Here is a 7,093-nt window from a genome sequence, read left to right on the forward strand (position 1 = left end):
CAGTTATTTATTTATAAAAAATGTTTGGAATCATGTATGATTTTCGTTCCACTTCTCACGTGTACACCAATTTGTATTGGTCTTTCACGTGGAATTCCAATAAAATGTATTCATGTTTGTGGCTGTAATGTGGCAAAATGTGGAAAAGTTCAAGGGGGCCTAAAAAGAATAGAAAAGCATGGGCAGGAGAGAAACAGCAGCCAGGGATCAAACCTCCGACTTTCCAATCTATAAATGCTCTATACTTAAATCATAAACAGTAGTGGTGCAACAGATCAAAAATCTCACGGTTCGGATCGGATCACGGTTTTAAGTCACGGATCGGATCAATTTTCGGATCAGCAAAAAAAGAAAGACAAAAATTGAACATTTAATTAATTACTTATTGAAGTATTTTTTGCCTGTTAAAAACATTAAAGTCTAGACTCATTCCACGCAGTTATTAAAAAAAAAGATTATGGTACAATATAGGGCAGTATAGGGCTTTGTGTATCTACCACTCAATTCAATTCAATTTTATTTATAAAGCACCCAATCACAACAACAGTCGCCTCAAGGTGCTTTATATTGTAAGGTAGACCCTACAATAATACATACCGCTCATTATATCGCACTCCGCTGTAATATAATGAGCTGTCACGGTCAAGTAGCTTTCCATTGCCCTGGAGGTCCACCCGTTTGTAGTAGTTAGGGCAACAGAAGATGCCTGGGACAGTTCAGCCATAACTTAAATCTTTTCCTGCTCATACATGCTTGGAACGATCTTGCCACTAAAGTGGACGCACAACGGGATATCATAGTGTGGCTCAAGCATGTTCATCATAGTTTAAACCCCTTGTTTTGCACAACGGAATACGGCCTCCCGTCTGCAGCTAAACACCCCAATAGCTTTTGTAATAGCTTTAGCCCGGTCGGATTGGGCAGCAAAGGGCTGCTTAAACACCGCAAACTCCTCTGCTCCTCCACTTGGATCGCTAGCACTGGCCATAACTATCGCTTGACAGACCCACCACGCCACCATACACATACTTTTTTTTCTTCTTTTTTGAATCTTTGGATCACGTGCGTGCCGAACCGTGGAGTGGGATCGGTTCGGATTACGGATCAACCGCGATCCGTTGCACCACTATTAAACAGACATCCAGGTACTTCAAGTAAACAACTTCAAGTATTAAGTAGTTTTTAAGTATTAGTAGTGGAAATATGTTTGACAGTGACGGCTCAGACAATGTGAAGATATTGCTTTGCAAATCAACCCCTATGGTCAGTGTCTAATATAAAAAAAATAATGATAAACAGAATGTAAAGAAAGCCAAAAACATTGGCTCTTCCTGTACAAAATTGGTTTTGTAGCGTTGTGATAGTGTGTCAGACATGGTATCAGAACTTAAAGTATCAGATGTTGTTTTTCTAAACAAAGAGAGGCTTTCTCAGTGTTGACATGATCATACTGAAGGTTTTTATGGGAGTAGTGTATGGCACAGGATGCTAAACCTCTTTCTGGAAACTGGATCAATTACCCAGAAACCTAAAGCACAATCAGAACAAGAGTGATAACCCCATCAGAAGATTAACACAAGCTTTGTTCAATGGGACTCATATAATCAAGATTACTGTAAAAAGAAGGGTATCTAATAGTGATGTCAGAGAATGAATAGCAGTCTATAAACTATAGTACTTCTAGTGGAAACAAGGCCAGACACTTAAAGTGGGTGAAGACATATCTACATCTCAGAGTGAATGACTGAAAACACTGTTGCAACAGAAGGGTGACAAAAAGCAGGTTATACAACATTGCAGTTCACAGTGCAAGTATGGTTAAGTTGCAATAAATATAAATTTATTAAAGATTAGTCTATAAAAATCATGAGATGTGATGAACTTAGGACCCTGCACACTGCACTGGAGTATACAGGCCTCTATACAAATCTAACCAAACTCCAGATAGCCACATCTATTTTTTTTTTCTTGCACTTTATTTCTGCATTGAATCTGAAGTGAGGCTATGTGTTCTTACTCGAGAGAACCAGTGAAGCAACCAAATCGAGACTGCCCCAAGAAATGCCAAACTCTAGCGATGTGAGGGCTGTCACATTTATGCAGCCGTATTTCGCACATGACTATGAAAGGCGGAAGAGGAAGTAGTTCCTTCCAGTTGTAGACAATCCAAATGAAATAGTTTCTTTCCATCGTGTTCCTGTTAATGATAAACTACAAATTTACCCTAAATTACTAAAATATCGATATTTTAATGTGAGAATCGATTCTAGAACATAAATGACTGGTATCGGAGGAATCGATATTTCAGTATCGATCCGCACATCACTACCAAACTCAACATACACAAATGTGGCACGGGACACAAAAGTCACATGTGGCGTTTGTGTCTGAGAACTTAAGACTGAAGAATCTTAATTTCACAAAACCAAAGGTAAAACCTTTGTGTAGGTGAGCACTGAAAATGTTCATGAGCTGTTCTTTTGCATTTAGAGTGAATTTATTTTTAACACGTCATGTAAAAATGACACCTGAGGCTTTTACAAATGATTGATGTGTCATTTCAAAACTGGTACAGAAAGCAGACATGGTGGAGAAAGGATAAGTAAAATAATATATTACAGTAGCCAAGCATTAAATCATGTCTTTTATTATGGATACATTTAATGTTTCACAAAATTATATATTTTTCCTCCATTAGAATAATATGCTCTGCACATACAGAGTACAACATGAGCGCAGGAAGCTGAATATATTGAGGTAGGATTGACTAAAATCACACAGACACTGGTAAAATACTATGGGTGGGTGGAATGCTTCTCACGTATGCCCCAAATTCAGCTCTGTAAAAGGACAGAATAGGACCTTGAGGAACAACCGAAAACACACATTAATAATTCTTTAATAAATGTACTATAATGGAATAGGTGTGCTGTTATGTATATTTCTCATGTACTTTAAACACAAAGTTTCTAACCCAGTTAAATAATAAGCTAAAGTCATTAATGTCATCTTCAAAACCAATGCCAAAAAAAACAGTTTATGTAATACCACTAATTATATGTTATCCTTTTGTAATGTTATGTATTTGTGTACAGATGCAAATACATTTCTGTACATTAATTTACTACATTTTATTATAGGTTATAAGCATCTTAGCCAATTCAGCCTAGGACTTAAGGCCAAAATTACGCTCTTGATTTAAACAGACCTTGGAACTGCAGTGCAGCCTCGACTACAGGATCAGTGTCACAAAGGACCAATTGATCTATCTTCTAATTATTACCTTAAGATGTTCTGTGTGCAGCATCATACTAGCATCCAATCAAATCCAATTAACACTGGTGGCCCCCTCCAGAAAACTGCATTATAAAGGGATTACACAGCTATCTGTGCTGGTCTGATTAATGGCTGCAGTAATTAATGCTGAAGGGGTCTGTCCGAGTGCCTCAGTGTAGAGGAGCATACAGCAGTGAGCCAGCTGCAATGAAACGAGCTTACACTCACACACATGCATACACCAAACACCTGGATGCTCTCATGCATGCATATGTTGCACACAATGAGGCGCTATTTGTAGATTTTTGTGCCTTGATAGATACAGAAATGGGCATGAACTTAAGCAGAGAACCCAGTCCCATACATGCCCACATTTATAAAGCCTTTTTCTACTGTCACTGACCACTCAAAACAGTTTAGATTACTGAGAGTAGAAGGCACGTTTTCACCATGTATTCATACATCATCTAAACCACACACACGCACACATACATACATATAGAACAACTGTAATTAGAATTGGAAAATAAGAGAGAAAGGTGTTTGAGATTGCACAAGATTGTAATAAAGCTCATAACTCATTTTTATTTCCCCAGATTTATCCACATTCAGGCATTTAAGTGCTTAATGTACTCAGTGTCCTTTCATTCAGAATACACACAGAGAGAGGGAAAGAACACACTGAGTAAAGGAGTTTAACAGATGTAGAATGACAGCTACAGAACTGAGCTAAATGGAGTTACAGAACTCTCCTCGGTTCAAATCAGCAGCATGCTTTCTGACATTCTGTTTTATAAGATGCTTAAAGTGTGCATGTCATCAACAAAGTGCAAGTTTAAGAAATATCACATCTAACTGGTAAATCTAGCCCATCCAGACCATTTTTTTAATGAGAATGCATTTTTGTAAGTAACCTTTTTTTTTACCCCTAACAAAATTGTTTTATTGTAACATTTATAAAATTCAGAAAAAAAGGGGAAAATCTGGCAGTTGAAACTTAGCAAAGAGACATGCTGTTATGTATAATTCAAGTATACAAATAATTCATAAAGCAATCTACTCACAGCATATGATTCCACAGATAACAATTTTCAGCATCTTCAGCCCTGAATTATCACAGATGGTTGAAAGCCTTAAATCTGATCTTCAGGATGTGACATGCAAATTTAAAGGCTCTTCCTTTGCTTCACACAGTGTGCATCTATCAGTCTATTTCAACATCAAATGTTCTTTATCATGCAATGCTATCTCATATTTCAAAGACTGTGGCTGATATGGCATGTCTCCAGCCCGATAAGAGCACAAACACCTGCTTTTTCTGTAGCTGCTTCGAGAGCCCTTTATATTTGGCTTGGATTGCTCTACTCTCTGTTTTTCACCTCAATCTTGCCCTTTTTTTTCCCTTATACTGATGCAAAATAGCATATACAAACTGCAGAACAAACTGTGCATGTATGTTAGCTACTGGTTTGCTTTACCTTGTAGGTTAAGCATTGCAACAGAGAAATTCACAATTCCTGAGGGAAAAATACTCAATTATCAGTATTCTCTGAAAAACTATTTAAAGGTATAGTCAAATTACTCTTATGAATGATGCATGGAGGTATTCCCTAAACAAGTGATAACCAGTAGGCAAATTTCACTGGAAACAAGTGAAATGGTTAGTATTATTTTAAAATTTCACACACACAAAAAGCATCTACACAGGCTTTGGAAATGAAATGCCAAGTCCCTTTAAAAAGCTCTAAAAAATGTGTACATGTGTTAGGACCCGGCTCAAAAGCCGCAACATACAAACGGAGATGAATAACAGGGTGTGGGTGAGAAGAGGTTTCATCTTAAAATGGAAAACCAGGTTGGCTAAAATGGTTGATGCCACCAAGTCAAAGACAAGTGAGCTCCCTGGGAAGCTTGCCTCAGGTATGCTTTTATCCACACCTGACTAGGTGTGGCCAATTAGCACCAGCTAAACACACTGAGCAGATTAGAGGCTGCAGAGGGACGTAACAATGTGTAATGTAAAACTGTTCAAAAATAGTTCCTGGGTGCTGTACAGTTTGTGGATTGAACATATAATATAATATAATGTATAACATATAATGTGCTGTGCCAGTGTGCCTGCACATGTGAGGTGACAATAAAAGTGATTTGATTTGATTTGATTTGATTTATATTAGCTCTAGTAACAATACACGTCCCCTAAACATACTATACAAAATACACTGTACACATGGAGGATCAAGTCATCATGACACATTTCTAAAGGTTATGCACAACTGAAATGCAATGGACTGCATGTTGATCATTTAAATAACTGTCGGTCAGCCAGGAAACTATCAGCAAAACAATTAAAGTTATTAACATACCTGGCTTGTAAGAGTAGCCTTTTGTTTCAGGTATTACTTTGCTGTCATTATTAAGGATGTCCAATCTTCATAGGAAAAACCAAGTACAAGTGTCCTTGCAATATTTCTTATAATGGTGAATCCTGCTGTATAAAACGCTAAGACTCTAGTCACACAGGCTTAGGGACTTGTTGGTGAAAACTACTTGCTATGGTAAAATGTAAATTCCCCAAATGGTTGGCGAGTGGTTGCTGGAAATCACTGTGAAATCAACTGCTAAATCCCCAGACATGCAGGACTAAAGACTCCCCCTCCCTCCTCCTCCCCCCTTCCTTTCAAGGAACCATAGATCTCAATTAAAAGCTGGGGCTTTTGAAACATGTTTACTGAAGTGCAGCAAGGCACGACTTTTAATATGAAAGCAAATATGTCCAGATTTGGTCACAATTTTTCAACTTTGATTACCACTTGGTGAGTATTTGGCTAGTGTTTGCAGACAAGTCAGCATCTTCCATGCAAAATAAAGACAACCACAGCAATCTGTTAGATCCCAAAGCAAGCACAAGAAGGCTTTTTTCTTGCTACATTTTTTTCAACTAGCAACAACCAGCAACAACCAGCAATAGACATTTTCCCTTAGTGACCAGAGGTTACCAGGCAGTTTCTACGACTGTGTGATTGATGCCTAACTTGAATTTTCCTTGATGTCTACTATATATTAAGAATTCCATGTATGCATTTGTGTTACTGTGAAGCATACATTGCATGACAATAGCATTAATATTCTTCCAAGCAGATCCCCACCCATGCATATATAATTCTGCTCAATAACACAGTCTCACACGTGTACAAACACATACAATATGTACAAACATTTTTTATTACTATGTGTGTAGGCTTAATGATGAGACAGCACAAGCAGAAAGGGAATCCTTTCAATTTGACACGTTTTATTATTCCTGAATTATGCAACCATTGCTAAATGTCATGTAAATGCTTCAATGAATTTCAATTTACAATCAAGCCACTAAGCCCCAAATTGTATTTTCAGCTGATAAAGTGAAAATTGAAGAGTGAAAAAAGTGTTTGGGTAGAGACACTGCACAGGACACTTCCCTGACAGTAGTATTATCCACCATGAATGCAGAAAGTCTCTAGCAGTAAGGGGAAAAAAGTAATTTGTCAGCTCTATCAAGACTCAGGGAGTAATTAATGTAGAAACAGCAGTGTTGTGGTTACCCTTGCTGAACAAGTACAAGATAGGAAGTGCTCATGTCTGTGTTCAGGATACAAAATCTGTATCTGTTGGTACCTGACGGCCTGATAAGTTATCATAATTCTATATGCTTATGAAACTTATACATAGTAGTATGTAAATTAAACTGACAGTTGCTCAGACTTCAATCTAATTTTTCCAATGCACTTAGCCAAAGACAGACAGAGAGGGAGCAAGCATTCTAATGCAATCCTGT

This window comes from Pundamilia nyererei, unplaced genomic scaffold (genome assembly GCF_000239375.1).
Source record: "Pundamilia nyererei isolate P.nyererei 1_Seehausen unplaced genomic scaffold, PunNye1.0 scaffold00078, whole genome shotgun sequence".
NCBI classification, from domain to species: Eukaryota; Metazoa; Chordata; class Actinopteri; order Cichliformes; family Cichlidae; genus Pundamilia; species Pundamilia nyererei.